This window comes from Cricetulus griseus, assembly GCF_003668045.3.
Source record: "Cricetulus griseus strain 17A/GY chromosome 1 unlocalized genomic scaffold, alternate assembly CriGri-PICRH-1.0 chr1_0, whole genome shotgun sequence".
NCBI lineage: Eukaryota > Metazoa > Chordata > Mammalia > Rodentia > Cricetidae > Cricetulus > Cricetulus griseus.
The window spans coordinates 33,100,129-33,116,443 of NW_023276806.1; the positions used below are offsets into that span (position 1 = coordinate 33,100,129).

The following is a 16,315-nucleotide window of genomic DNA, read 5'->3' on the forward strand; positions in this document are numbered from 1 at the left end:
CCTGAAGTAACCACAGAAACTGGGATATTAAAAGGGGATAATGGGGGACCGCTGCTCTAGAGAGGGGCATAGCAAGACACAGGTTATGTGAACGTGGGGATATGACAATGGGGTGATTTACTTGGGAGGGGGAAGAAGGAAAATACAGAGGAGAAGAATAACATCAAGGATATTTGAAAATTTATGAACTTATATCACTTGGTATGATCATTCTACTCCCAAGAACTGTAGACTGTTTGACAAACTTCCCAGTTCCATGCTAGAGGTTACTTCTGAAGCACACAAAGCTATCGTGGAAGAATAAAGTATGACTTTCATTACAGTGGTTTAACTGTTTCCATGTCATTTGTGTTCTCCTCAGATTTCTTACCTCAACAAGAATATTGCTGGGCATATGGAACCAATGTGGAGTAGATGGAAACGGTATATAGGTAGAATATTGAAGTAAAGGGAGAGTTGGAAGAGGAAGGGTACACACATGCTTCATAGAGTGTTAAATGGTATGGAATTAAAGAGGATACATGCCAGTGAGTGACTGAGAAAATGTCAGGCAACTCATCAGTATGAGTTGACTTTGAGAGATGGGAAAAAAAATCAGTTTTACAAACTCTTCAGAAGAAAACATGCCCAACAATGTGGAAATATCCCCAAACCCCAGAGGGCAGACTACCATGTTTGAAGGACTACAGGAAGGATAGGTGATGTGATCCAAGTGTAAAAAATGAATATAAAAGTAAAGCTTGGTATCTGTAGAGGACGAAGTCAGGAACCTAAGATTTGGATTTTAAATTTAATTCTAAGATTAAATTAAATTCTAAGCCTTAAAAATGGTTCTGATAATACTTCTATATTTAGCAACATCTTTATTCTTGTTCTAGAAACAGTGAGCTCCATGTGACCAGAGATAGTCACAGTTCTCTGTGTAGGCATTGCCTGGTAGAGTTGATGTGAGGAGGGACAGGAAAGCTACAGTTTAGTCGTATTTTATAAAATAGATCGCACACTTAGTTTTGGATTTACTACTCAGTAGATGTATATGAGGACATAATGTTAGTATTCAGGCATCTGTACTGGCCTGCTTTTGGAGATTAAACAGTATATGCCCTCAGAGGCAGCCACTAAGAGCACCATCTGTGCCTATTTACTATGTTCCCTTTTAAAAGAAGCATGCTCACCTCCCATCTCTCTGTCCGTCTGTCTGTTTGTCTGTCTGTCTGTCTGTCTGTCTGTCTATCCCCGCCTCCTTTCCTCACCTCTCTCCACTCCACTCCTGTCCTTGAAGTCAGATCCTTTCCCTAATAAAAAAAACCCTCCATTTGAACTCTGTTGCATGGCACCTTTTTCTCTCACATTGCTTTTTTCTTTCTTCTTCTTTTTTTTTAATGACAATACATAGTATGGGCATAGTTCTTTTGATGTTGCTTTGTTTTGGAGACAGGGTTTTACACAGTTATCTCTGTGCAGTCCTGGCTGTCCTGGAACTCCCTCTTGTAGACTAGGCTGAGCTCCAACTCATAGATATGCCTGCCTCTGCCTCCCAAGTGCTGGCATCAATGGCATGTGCTACCAGGCCCAGCAGTCATAGCTTTTAAAACTGTGACTAAATAATCAAGACTCATTTTACATGGTACTCAATATAATTTTTGAGAAGTATTCAGTAAAAGATAGTCTAGAAACTGCCTCAAATTGGCAGCAATGTGATATATTTAAATTTCCTTTTTATTTTTCTAAATTCCATAATTCCTCAACTGTGCCTATGAGCCCAATATCTCACCCATGGAGAAAGCTCTGTCATAGAGATGTGATTGCTGCAGCAAACTGTTTAAGTGAACTACAGAATGGACTTCTGAAAAGAAACTGAAGGAGGATGGCAATTTCAACAGCACATCTTTTATTCATATTTGATTAGAGTGTGTACTTGTGTGTGAAAGAGAATTTAAGTGGCTATAATAATAACAGCTGCATGAAGGAGCAATATTCCTTTACTTAGATTTTATATTTTGAATAGCATTATTGAGTACTTTACATTGTGTTAAAAATGACAACTATAAGTCAAAGAAATGCCCCTTGCTTGAAATCTTATCTTTACATGGTTTAAGTGAGTGATTTCCATAGTGTTAGAGGAGGCTGGAGTCATCATGAATTTCCAATCTACAAGAACGTGACCTTTTTCTTACTTCTAAACCTCTTGGCTGCCTCACTGGCTTTAGCTAATGCTCTCACAGGGGGGTAATTGAACACTGAATGTTCCCTTAGGTGTGAAGTTCAATGAAGACAGATCTATAGAACCAATGACAATGATGAGCATCCTTTCTCTCTGTGGACAGTGAAGAACATCCTACCTCCTTGCAAAGGTAAAGAAATCTGACAGAGATTTCTGATTGGTTTAAGGGCTTGAGTTTTCACATTTCTTTTAAACTTACCTTCATTTTTCAAATCGTCTGTAAATATCTAATAATGCATAAGGTCTTCAATGTTTGTTTGGTAATTTTTACATACTAAATGTATGGTTTATTTTAATTCTATGGGCTGTTCAATGGTCAAATCTCTCACAGCCATCAATATTAAATATAAAATTTTAACAGTATATCAACAAGAAACCTTATTAATATAAAATGTAAGAATCCTTAAAACTAGGAATACTAATAAGCAGAACAGAAAAAACTTTTCAGAAACATCTGAGATGCTTTGGTCGACAACAAAAATCAAACAAAGAGAGCCACAGTCTTGACTGACCGAGCAAGCACTGCATTTGATGACTCAATTTGTTCACTGGAATGAGAAGTAATGATAGAAATTTTATAATTTAAAAATAGCTCAGAAAAGCACAGTCAACTGACATACCACCCAGAACATTTTCAGAAGCAAAACATGTAATGAGCTCACACCGTTTATAATAGAGGAAGTCTTTATAGCCTGATTTATGTGTTGGAGCATGGAGAAAGAATTAGATGCATTCAAAACCCAGAGTCACAGGCCTTCAGACACCCGAGATAGCACTTTTTATTAAAAGTGATTTATATTTCTACTGCTTCAAATGGGGATTTATATCCAGATTATCACCATCGTGTACTCTAAAACATTTGCCTTTTCTGTGGAAAACAATAAAAACATATTTTATTCATCTTACATACAGTAATATTTAAACATATGGATTTTACATGACCTTTTTTTAGTACTTAGAAAAGCACAGTAAATTGATAAATAAGATTAAGAAAAAGATTTTTTGAGGTTGTGTTCGGGACTGTGTAGAAGCATCCCATTATTTCACATACTAAAAGCAACAACTTCCCATTCCTGCTTCTCTCGTTTGCCTTCCTTGTTCTCTCTTCTCTTTCCTTCCTTTCATTTTGTCTCTTTTTCTCTGTTTCCATCCCTTGTTTTTTCTTTCCTTTCCCATCGTGTAAAAGAATAAACAACTCATGAGAGCTAGGACATGCTAGAGAGATGCGATTACAATGGCATCGTTTTCATTTGCTGATGATGAATCAATATATTCAGTTTCTGTGTCAGCATTACATTAATGTGGGGGAGCTGGGGTTAAGACACCTTGCATAAATAGCCCACTGTGACTTCTGTTAGGCATACACCTAGTGAAGGGTCCCTAGGGACCAAGAAGGAAGGCTCAGTGTGAAATCTGAAAGATAAATAATGACATTGAGGTGAGAACAAACAGTAGGGAGGGAAAGAGACATGTCCCATGCTTCAGGAGAAGAGCCCAGACCCTCACCCAGACCCCTGCCTTTGCGGCCATGACAAGCTGCAGGAAAGACTCAGCAAGACTAAGGCCCCTGACTCAGCAACATGTGCTGAGCTCCCAACCTTTCCTGACCTTGCCCTAATTACTAGGAAGCCAGATACCCTCCATGTGGTGAGGAACCAATCAGAAGTTAGCTGGCAGGCTCTGCTGTGCTTTACTGATAGTAGCGCAATGCAGAGTGTAACATCCTTTGTGGGAGGACCTCTAAGCATAGCGACCTTTCTGTTGCTGCAGCGGACCCATCAACACAGGCCAGGTTGCGGAAACCTGGAGGTGTACCAGTCTGCTAAGCAACTAGCCGACCCCCCTAGACAACCCCATTCCTCTACCCCAGTATGTTCCCTGCCCTACTTCTGCTCTGGGTCCTGCTTGCTCCACCCCCTGTGTCTGATGGGCAGAGGAGGACCCGAGTTAATCCCAGTTAACTCATTTTTAAATAAAGACTCTTTGCTTTTGTATTAGATCTGGTCTCTGGTGGTTTTGGGGGGTGCAGAGTCTGGCCACAACAGGCACAGCACAGAAACCACACATACTAAAACCTGATAAAAAGATGCCCAAATATTAAACACAAGTGAAAATTTTATTTATTGTTTGATTCTACTGCCCCTTTATTTCAATGTATTCCTTCACATCGTCAGAATAATACACCGCACATTGTAAGTACATTATGATGAAATTTCATGGCCTTATTACAGGCTCCTGCAACTTTGGGTTGTATTCAATTATGGTGTGCATCTCCAAGCTTCCTGTTGTATTTTACTATATATTACAGACTATATCTCTTCCCTTTGACTGGAGACCCTCCTGCTATCATATCTCCGTGGCTTACTGTAAGCATACTACCCCCCCCTGTATCTGATGAAACTCTATTTTTGCTCAGTTCTACTCTAATACCAGTTCTTCTCTAATGTTATCTTGTATTCTTTGAATTAAAAATATATGTGAACATACACACAACACAACCCTCACAGAAGTTCACCAAGAAAAGTTCCTTAACACAATGGTTGGGACATAATAGTGAAGATTGGCAATCTAGAAAACCTAGGTCTCTAACCATTCCTTATGAATTACACAGCAAGATTCTTATTATTTTAACCAATAATTTAAAATGCAGTATTAGTTCAACCTCAAAGAAGAAAATAAAAGTGAACTGAAACTCACTTTAGTGACACACACAGATGGATAGTAGATGATAAGATGATTATTAGATACTTACAACAATTTTCTAGTGGATTCCAGTAAGTTCAGAATTTGCAAAAATATCTCATTTTTCCATTTCAACATCAGTTTATAAATGATTATCGAAACAGCAGAAAATTTTTTATACTTTCCTAAAATACTGAAGCAGGAGTTATCAATTTATTTTAGATGGAGAGGATGTCTCTTCACTATCCCTATAGTTGACACTGAGGAAAAGGTGGAGGGAAGAAATAAAGAAATACAAGGCAGAGTGACACAAACCCATGTTCATGCTGACCTTATTTTGTTTTAAAAAATAAACTCTTTTATAAACTGGTTTTCTAGTTATTTCTCTCTCTCTTTCTCTCTCTCTCTCTCTCTCTCTCTCTCTCTCTCTCTCTCTCTCTCTGTGTGTGTGTGTGTGTGTGTGTGTGAGAGAGAGATAGAGAGAGAGAGTTGGTGTGTATGTGAGTTGGTGTGGGTGTGGCTTGCACTCATGCAGGTGCTTGTGTCTCTGTGTATTCAAAAGCCAGAGGAGGAGGATATCAGTGTCTTCCTCCACCCCTCTCCTTCTACTGCTTTGAGGCAGATTCTCTCCCTAGACCTTAATTTGGGATTATCTTATAGCCTGGTAGCCAGTTAACCCCAATGATCCTCCTATCTCCACATCACACAGTGTTCGGTTTTCTGCTGTGCACAAGTCCACCCATGGCTTGGTAATTGGGTGCTGGCATCAGAACTCAGCTCATCATGGTTATGTAAGTTATGTAAGTGTGCTTAACACATAAGCTGCCTCCCAAGTAATTAAAAAATAAATCTTAGTGAAATGAAACAAGACACTAAAAATATGCACATCATGTATAATATACAGAAAAGATAGTAAAATACAGAATGTTGAACTCTGTGGACATTTCTGGTTTTGATTTAATGAATGTTTAACATCTTTTTCATTGCACTAACTGACTGTTCATATAGGGAGGGATTTTACTGCTTCCATATCATCAATAAGTATCAATATTAAGCATGCTCTATTTACATGTTAAAAAGTCCCAAAATTAAAGCAGAAGAAACAAAGGGTTTTTGTTTGTTTGAGTGTTGTTTTTATCTTTTAACTAATGGCCACATAAGTAGGAGAATGTACATTTTGCTGTTGAAAATGTATTTATGCTAAAAAGCTTTTCTGCTACTTTCATTATGTGCTTTGGGAAAGCTAAATTACCCAGTTACAATCGATGAAATAGACTTTACCAATAAAATATCGTTGTTTTCTCTTATTATTCTATGAAAACAATATTGAAAGAAAAACACAAATGTGAGCTTATGAACTTGTTCATAGTCTAGACATACAGAAGAATGCAAATTGAATTTTCTCAGGACTGTGGCAACAGCAGCAATTGGAAAGACACATGCATGTCTGTACAAGAATAGCGGCTTTCTTTTGAATTGAGAAGACAGGAATCAGGACAAGAAGCCAAAAATATTTTGTGCTTTTGGGATAGCCTACTTTAGATTCAGCGTTACTAATTTATAAGTAAATTTCATTTTAGAAAATTAAAACAGGCACTAATAAAAATTCAGAAAAAAGAGCAAAGTTTGTCTACATTTTCTACTTCATTATACTATGTCTGATCTCAATTTTCAGAGTGAACAGAAAGAATAATATCATTCACTGTAAGGTCAGGCATCTTATCTGACTTCAGATTTAAGACATCCCCGCTGTGAGTGTGAATGACTGTGGAAATGGTGATTCCTGTCCTTTTGTAAAGGTTAGTCCTGAAAACTTGAAGAGGGCGGAATCAGATGAGGGGTAGGGGTAGGAGGAAGTAGGTGATTGTAGGTCTCTCTGTGAGTGGAAATAGAATTTCCCACAATCTATACACTCTGTGGGAGTCCATTCTTTTCACAGCTGGTGGCTGTTCTCCTGGGCTGGAAGGCAAAGGACCTGAGCTCCCAAGAACTCTTAATTGCTTCAAAGTCCCTGTCTGGAAAGAGGCAGATTCACTGCAGTAGACAAGTTAGCAGTTAATTTCTACAAAAGTAAATATGGTGAGAACACCTGGAACACCCACAGCTCCTAGTAAGAAATATTAGTGTTATTACATAAAGAAGGGTGCTGGGAATGTAGGCAATGGTTTTGTTCTGCAATGAATACATAGCTTCGATGCTTTCATGACAGGGTCAGGTGTGCTCAGGGTGGTATGGCTGAAGACTGAATATTATACTTTTCCAAAAAGGGCCATGTTGCAGAATGAAATTTAAAATTAGCAAAAATATACCGAAGTGTCTTGATATCACATTGAAAATGTCTTTTCATTGTATTTTGTTGCACAGACCAAGAAATGGATTTCAGTAAATGAACTTGCTTATCCGGTTCTCTGTTACTCATCACTAAAAAAATTAAAAATCCTGAAACTTTGACCCAGGTTATTTCTTGTTGATGTTTCTCTGCCCATCGCTGCTGCTTTTCGTGTTTCTAAAGAGCCAGCACTAATCCATAGCATAGGATGCCTGCAACAAATTCCCCGAGCTCAGAGACTGATAATAGGAAGGAAGGAAAAGCTTCTCAGCCAGCTGTATGAAGGTCTAGCAACAGTGCATGGAGAAGTTGAATACTGTTCTAATTTAAATTGAAATACTTCAGCTGTTGTTATCTAGCTCCTTTCACACATACTGATTTTAAATAGCTTTAATATTACCTAGAATATTTCAGTTTTATCAATGTTACACTTGGTACAGAGAACAAAATATAATTAATTTTATCTGGATTATAATATGGATGATAGATAATGTAATCCAGAAATGTCTTCCTTAGTGGCTTTGCTAATCGTTTTTCTATCCTGAAGATCTGCCTTCCTGAAATCTCAGCTTCCTGGGACTCTAGGATAAACTCTTATCTGTGCTGGGACATGAGCTGCCATGAGCCATAAGCAGATGCTTCAAAAAAGGAGCAATGTCTGGGCTGGAATTCCAACATGTTGCACTTGCTATGTTACAGCCTTGACAATGGACATGTCCAAGTATGAGTGCTACAATGTTACAGGTCCAATGCCAATGCTGTGCTGGGCTAATCTACTACCTTACTCTCTCAACAACTACTTAATGGATTCATTCTGAGTATGCACACAGTCACCCTATTAGGACCTACCTTTATGTTTTGCCTTCTCCACAACCTCCTCTGAAGTAAAAGGAGGTTATACACTTCTGAGCATTTCTTCACCTGTCAATTCTATCTTTAACTCTTCTAGTACTTTCTACCTACTTATCTCCAACTCAAAGGACTTTCAAAGCTCTTCAGAGACTTCCTAATTTAAGCTTGTGATTACATTTTTAATAACTCTTTTGACTCTTGTATCCATAGGTAGCTTCCTCTTTAATTCCCATACCAAACCAGGCTATCCAGAACACTGCCAGGCATACTACTTGGGCTCAATAACATCTTCCCAGTGCTCAAATGCTGCCTCAGCCCCAAAGACCAACACCTGATACTTGCCCCAGGAAATAAAGCCCCAGCCTAGTCTATGATGTCAAATTTGAGCTGAGAATATGTTAGCTGAGTTGTCATTGTTGACAGTTGGGTCTCCTATTCTACTCCATTTCCTGTAAAATTATTGCTCTATTTCTTTATACATATGTAAACAAAAGGCTGGGATAAAAAATGCAATCCCGCTGCTCACATCTCAATACCTTCAGGCCTTTCCCCTGTCCCTAAGAGGCATCCTTTTGAGATATATTTAAGTTTGTGGCTAACAGAGTTTGGTTACGTTCTCTCACCTGGACAAATGAGCTTATATAAAAAGGGATATTAGTGGCCACACATCCTCTTCATGCTACAGCCTTATGCTGTAAAATCTCCCTCATCCATATATAAGTATAAGAAGACATTCCTTATTTCTACCACCTCGGCTCTTATTCCTCTCTTCAAGGATCCTGCCATGGTGTTTTCCATGATGGTCAAGCCTGAACTCTCCTCAGATTCTCCATTGTGCTCTTGTCTATCTGTATGGCCATGGAGTTAATAGATGTTCTAATAAACTCTGTACCGCAACATTCCCCCCTCAGTGTCCCTCTTGAAACCCTACGTGAGATCCTACAGAAGTATTATTGCAGTTGCATTGTATTCTGCTGTTGGTTTCAAGTATAGCACTCATCTGGTAGACTGGGCAATGGATGGTGAATGTCGGCATTGTTTTGAACTTTGGAAGACATAGTAAATATCCTGTCTCCAGAATATGCACTTTAAGAATCCAGGATTTTTAAACCTATCTTGCAAAAACAAGCAAACAAAAAACCCCAGAAAGTCTTATTTTCATACAGAACTTTGTGTAGTACAAAATTAAAATGAGTAAGAGAGAAATTAGATCTAGGAGAGCATATTCATTTCAGGCTTTTTAGTTACTGATGACACCATCTTATGAGATTCCAGACCCTTTTCTTTTCTCTTTTTAAAGCTATTGTCAGTTACTGCATATTTTATAGGGTAGTGTCTCTACTTGAGTGATGGTGAGCTACCTGATATAAGCTGTTTCACCTCAGACATGATTAAATTATATTTCTTCCTGTCTGAACAAAGATTATATTGAAAATACAAGAAGGATTCGGCACCAGGGAAATACATGTTAGTATTTGACAAGTGTGGAACAGTGCAGGAAAATATCAATATGTGATGAGGTCATGATGGGAATCTAAGAAAAATAACAGGGAACTATCTGAATGTTAAGTGGATGGGAGCCTCGCTATCCTTTGAGCTGTCATTCAAAAGGCTCTCAGATAATACAGTTTTCAATCTTGTTACTCATTTGGTCAAAGCAAATTGGTATTCAAGGAAATCAGAACACCCAAAATTCCTTGTGGTTTACTAAAACTGAAGACCTACTATATGATGATACTATATGATGATAATTAGATTTTGGCAAGTAAAATTATTCAAATTACACTCTGTTTTATGGTGGATTAGAAATTGAGGTCATATTTTTAAATGTTTAAAATTACAGAAACAGTGAGGTAGAGATGCTCAGTGGTTAAGATTATATACTGCTCTTGAAAAGGACCTGACTTTGGCTCAGGTCCTCTTAGCCACTGATTCACAACTGTCTGTATCTCCAGGTTAAGGAGTCTGGGGCCCTCTCCTGAGCTCTGTAGGTACCACTTGCACATGGACAAACCCACACGGAGACATACATACATACATACATTAAATTAAAAATAATAAAAAATAGCTTAAAATTATCATAACAATACGATGCATTTCTAAATGTCAGCTAGTCAGTAATTACAATAAAAGACAGTTTTTGTAAACACAGAAAAAAGAATGATATCATGGACTTGTGAGCACAGAAAGAATAGTGCTCTACTTCAGTGTAGAAACACAAACGACATGAATATGTTGGATACAGGACGCAAAATGTGCCCCCCTTTTTTTTTAGTAGAGCCCATGGCTTTTAAATTTCTCAGTAGTTATAGAAGTTAGATGATAGAAAATACAGAATTTTTCAAGTAATTTCGTCTAGATGCCTTCCTTTAGGAACTTGAATTCCCAAGGTGATGAAAAAACTATGTATTTTCTGATTCTATTTTAAGCACACTAGAGAAGGATACTGGGATAGTGGTTTGCAGACCTCTGTAACTTTTATTATCCTTACAGGTTCTTACATATATATGATTTCAGACACTACTGATCAATATTCAATATGGTTCTGTTATATCTGCAAATAACATTGTGTACAGGATGCTAGTGGTGGAAGATAGTTTTCTACTTCTCTAGTAAATACCACCAAGCTTTATCTTTCCATTCTTATATATGTTGAAGATAAATTCTATTTTTCTTCTGAATTTAAAAATTACACAAAGAAATCAGGCAGTGGGGGCACACGCCAGCCGTCTGGTAGGAGTAGCAGATGAATCTCTGAGTTTGAATACAGCTTGGTCTACAGAGTGAGTTCCAGGACAGCCAGGGCTACTTGGAGAAACTCTGTCTTGAAAAGTAAAAAAAAACCAAAAAACAAAAAACAAAAAAAAACCCACAAAGATCTTTATTTACAAGACTGGTCTGTAGTGTTTCAATGAAAGTCATATTATACTCTCTATGTTTTAAAATTATGTTTTTCTAAAAATCTATTTGTTTGAAAACACAGAAATCAAAGTTATGCTCATAGTCTCACCAACATGACTGCCTGAACACAAGCTGAACAAAGACAACAAGAGATATGGTAAAGTGACCCAGGCCAATACAGGGGGTGGGGTGGGGAAGAAGAGACCCACAAGGCCTCAACTCTATACACACACACACACACACACACACACACACACACACACTGCAACCATAACTTTTATTGTCTCTACCTGCCTATTCATTTGTTATTTGTTTTTCTTTCCAAGGACTTTGGGCATAACATTAAATTGTTAATACGAGCTCTTTATAGTTTTTTCATGTAGGCACATATTGCTGTAAACCAGAGGAGAGAATATTTCATTGTAGCACATAGACTTTAGTGTGCTGTGCTTTTATTCAATGCTAGAAAGTTTCTAATTTCCTTCTTGATTTCTTCTTGGAGCAAATTTTATTCAACAGTGTATTGTTTTGTTTTCTACAAGTTTGTGAACTTCCTGTTATTTCCATTTTTTGTTGATATGTAGCCTTATTCCTTTGTGGTCAGATGATATGCAGGATGTTACTTCAAATTTCATAAAATTTGTTTAGAGTTATTTTGTGCCCTAATGTTTCAGCAATTTTCGAGAAAGTTGCATAGGTTGTAGAGAAGAAAGCACTTTCTTTACCATTCAGATGAAATGGTCTATAGCTGACTGTAGATACATTTGATTTATGATGTCATTTACTTTCAGAGTTTCTCTATTTAGTTTTTCGACTGGATGACCTCTCTACTGGCCAGAGTGAAGTATTGAAGTCACCCACTATTGCTGTGTTGGGTCATGTTGTCTGTAACATGTTTCTCCACCAAATTGAATGGCATCACAAATTGAATGGCATCTTTTTAGATTGCTACCTCTGTACACTGTGCATATTGTGAGCAACACTGCTCTTTAAGCCATCCTTGTGGTCCACTATTTGGCCAATCTAGACTTCATAGAACAGTAATTGGATATGGTGTTCTATCTGTAATAATACTTCTCCTTTTGCTTTACACGTGCTGATCTGATCCCTTTATCTAGTATTCTATTTTGAGTTCACCATCAATTCCAATGCTAAAAGCAAGTACAGTTTGTCATCAGATAAAAGGAAAATCCCTTTATCCTGTTCTTTTCACATTGAAGTCAAAATACATTTGTATGTTAATGATGAGTCTTTTAAGTTAGTTTTTTTTTCTTTTGGTTCACCACTACAATAGATAGAATATTAGACACCACATTATCTTCTATTTTAAAAGAAGTTATTTATGTCTCAGAATGATGCTTTATGAATTGCATTAGATTCAATATTAAAACTAGATATTATTAGGTATAAACCTGGTAATTAGGCATTCAAGCAATAAATTCTAGTGGCAATCAAACATGGGGAGGGTGTACAGAAGAGGCAACAATAGTCAATGTGTTGATGACAAAATGTCTTTTAAGAGAGTTATAGCAGATATGGATCAACAATGGAACCAAAAGATGAAAGTGAAGAAAAATGGACCTGGCCATCTACTGAGAATACACTTTCAAGAAGTACTGGTAAAAGGCAAAAGTTTTTATTTTGATTTTCTGACACTCCGTGAATGGAATATTCCTTTACACTGTGTGAATATATGTGGCTGTGGTTGGTTTAATATGGAAGCTGACTGGCCAATAGCTGGAAAGGTCATTAGGTAAGGCTGGCATACAAAAAAGAGAGCATGAAGAAGAAGAAGAGGAGTCTTGGGGAGTCATGAGGAGATGGAGAAAAAGCAGGTGTTGAACTTGCAGTACCAAGAAAAGGTGCTTAGTCTCATGGCAGAACATAAATAAGAAATACGAATTAATTTTAAAATGTAAGAGTTAGCTAGTAACCAGCCTGAGTTATTGGATGAGCATTTGCAATTAGTGTAAGTCTGTGTCGTTATTTGGTAACTGGTTGGTGGGAAATAGAAGTCCACCTATGTTACAATAAATCTTTCTGCCAAATTGCCCTATCTCTGCTGCCATGTGGGCACTTTCTGCAATTCTGGCTGCCGAATTCCACCAGGTGCATTAGGGCCCCAATTAACACAGAGAGATTTATATTAGTCTCAAATGCTGCTGGCCAATTGACAAGATTTCTTATATGCTAGCTCAGTTTTAGTTATCATAAATCCATATATTTCATAAGGCTTATCTCATCGAGGATGCCTTCTGCTGGTGTACTTTTCCCAGGATCACATGGTGGCTCCAGAGCAGAGAGCAGGAGGAAGAGCAAGAGAAAGTGCAAAGAGAACAATTTCCTGCTTGTCCTTGCTTAAATTCTGAATCTGCCTGCTGTGTCACTTCCTGCCTGGATCACCAGACTACTCTTTCCTACATTTCCCAGAATTCTCCTCAACTCCTAGTCTCATATATCTTGCTCCCCTATTAGCCAACAATGCTTTATTCAACAACCAATAAGATAAACATATACACAGAAGGACATTTCCAATCACATCTTATTTGGGTTGATTTAAGTAAACATGTACCTTCAGGGGAAGACATTTAATATCCAGTTAACTCATTTCTATACTAATTTCACAATTATTATTTAACTTACAAGTTATTTTATAATTTTCATATAACACATGTTTGTTTACATTTGATTTCTTTGTGACTTTAAAATATATAAAATTAATCTAACAAAACCTGTTACAAACATAAGTGATACTTCATTCTAGTTTTATTTAAAGCATATACCTCTTGCTCTGTGCTTGAGATTTTCTCACATTAAGCAAGGTGGTTATAGCATAAATCCCATTATCTCCTATGTTCCATTTGCAATGAGATGTAAATGAGGGCATGCTTCCCTGAGACCTCAGAAATGAAATCATTATGGGAGAAAAATCAGAGAGCTGGAAAAATCCAAACATCTCATGGTGATATAGTCCCATAACCCATACTGCTATGACTCTGCACATGTATTTATTATAAACTTTGATAGCTAAAAGCACACTAGTAAAATAAAAATGGGCTAACTTCTGTATTTGATGTAAATAAAGTTAATAAAGAATTAAGCTTTGGGCTACCTATGTGTATGATTATAGCCCATCACTACACATTTTCAATTCAGCCTCTTGCATTTGGACCCTTTTAGAGATTATAAGTGTGTCTACTTACATATTATCCTGGAAAGATATTATTGCAGGTAAACATACTACTAATTAAATTACAAATGTTACATCTTGGCTACAGATGTATAGTAGTATGTATATTTACTACATTTTTAAGAGCATGAAAAATATTTAGATGCAACTGACAATTATATTGTGTATACATGTATATATTATATATGGACATGCATAAGAAAGTTGTATTTTCTTGATAAGCATCATAAGAAATCATACTACTTGGGAGATGAATATACTCTTTCTCTAGTATGTCTAGAATTTACCAACTAGTCTTGAGAGGAATTGTAAAAAAATTCTGAAAGGGAAGAAGCTGATAACACTGAATGTTAAATAAAGAATGAAAGAAAATTCTCAAACACCTGGCTTCACACCTCAAAGAATTAAGAAAGAAAATAATACTAAGCTCAAAGTTAGCATAAAGAAAGACAAAGAAATGATTAGATCAGAAAAAAAGTGAAATAGAGACTATAAAAACAATAGAAATTCAGTCAGTTACCTAAGAGTTGGGCTATTTACAAATTTATAAAATTTGACAGGATAGAGAAAAGATGAAACTCATTAAATAATGAAATCAGAGATGAAAGAAGAAAAACTATAAATGATATTACTGAAATACACATGATTGTGAGGGCATAATAGGTATCAAATACAAACTGATCATTGTACAAAACAGAATTTTCTAGAAATGTAAGTCTACTGAGAATCACAAAGAGAAAAATCAAATCACTAAAAAAAGTATCTTTTTTTCATTTGGCTTTTCGAGACAGGGTTTCTCTGTGGCTTTGGAGGCTTTCCTGGAACTAGCTCCTGTGGACCAGGCTGGTCTTGAACTCACAGAGATCTGCTTGCCTCTGCCTGCCGAGTGCTGGGATTAAAGGCACAGGCCACCACTCCCTGGCTTAAATAAAGTATCTTAACAGGAGCTGGGGAGGTGGCTCAGTGGTTAAGAGTTCTAGTTGTTCTTTCAGGGAATCCTTGTTCAGTTCCCAGCACCCACAAATTAGCTTATAACTCTAGTTCCATGGAATCCCATGCCCTCTTCAGATCTTTGTGGGCACAAGGAATGTACTTGGTACACATATATAGACTCAGGCAAAATATTCATACACATAAAATAACGAAATAGCGGAAACCTAGCCAAATACTCAGTGCTAGTGAAGTCATACATATCAGACTATTGTACTAAACCACCACAATACCAAATAACAATCTCAACATTATTCCTTATATCCAAAGATAACTGTAGTCTTCACCCCTCATCAGGAAACACAGACCACCACAGAAACCACAATCAATCAAAATGCAGAGTCCAAGTCCAATGGACAAAACACTCCTACACCTAAGGCTCAGAAGAACATTTCTGAAGAAGGAGCAGAATGGATTGTGAAAGCCAGAGAATCCAAGAATTTGCTATGATATGCATCTCAGAAGTTACTGCCCAAACATGGGCTGAACAAGGACAATAGCAATAGACACATCAAAATGGATGAGAGAATGACCATAAAGTCTCAACCCTACACAAAGAACTACAGGCAAGTGTGCTATGAGTGGGAGAATTAGTTCAGGGAAGAAATACCAGCTGGTTGTCCAATAGCAAGTTGTGAGTTCTGAAAACATACACACAAGAAACATTATACAGAACAAGCAGGTCATATTTAGTAATATACATTTATATACAGATATGAATGCAGTAAAAATTAATGAAAAAAGAGGCCATGAGTTTGAAAGAGAGCAAGAAGAGTATATGGGAGGATATGACAAAGGAATGAGGAATTATGTAATTATATTATAATCTCAAAAAAAATAAAAAAGATTCTCAACCCACAGGAATTCAAGACTCCCTGGTTTCACTGATGATCAAACAAATATTATGTGTTAATATTACTTTGTCTCAAACTCCTCCAAAAAGTTGAAGAGGAAGTAAGAAGCAAACTTCCAAACAACCGTTATGAAGCCAGCATTACCCTGATAGTAACTACAGAGAACAACAACAAAGAAATTACTTTTTAATATCCTTTATAAATATGGGCATAAAAACACTCAAGGTATTAGACCTTAAATTATCCAAAAAGCAATACTTGCCCAAGGACCAGGTAACATTCTGGGATTCTGG

At 37.0% G+C, this 16,315-nt stretch overlaps 1 protein-coding gene across 1 annotated transcript in view; it reads right to left on the bottom strand.

Annotated features, from left to right (window-relative positions):
- Nucleotides 1-16,315, bottom strand: part of LOC100762108 (bifunctional heparan sulfate N-deacetylase/N-sulfotransferase 4) — a 274,005-nt gene that overhangs the window by 101,627 nt on the left and 156,063 nt on the right. The gene's annotated exons all lie outside the window — the stretch shown is intronic.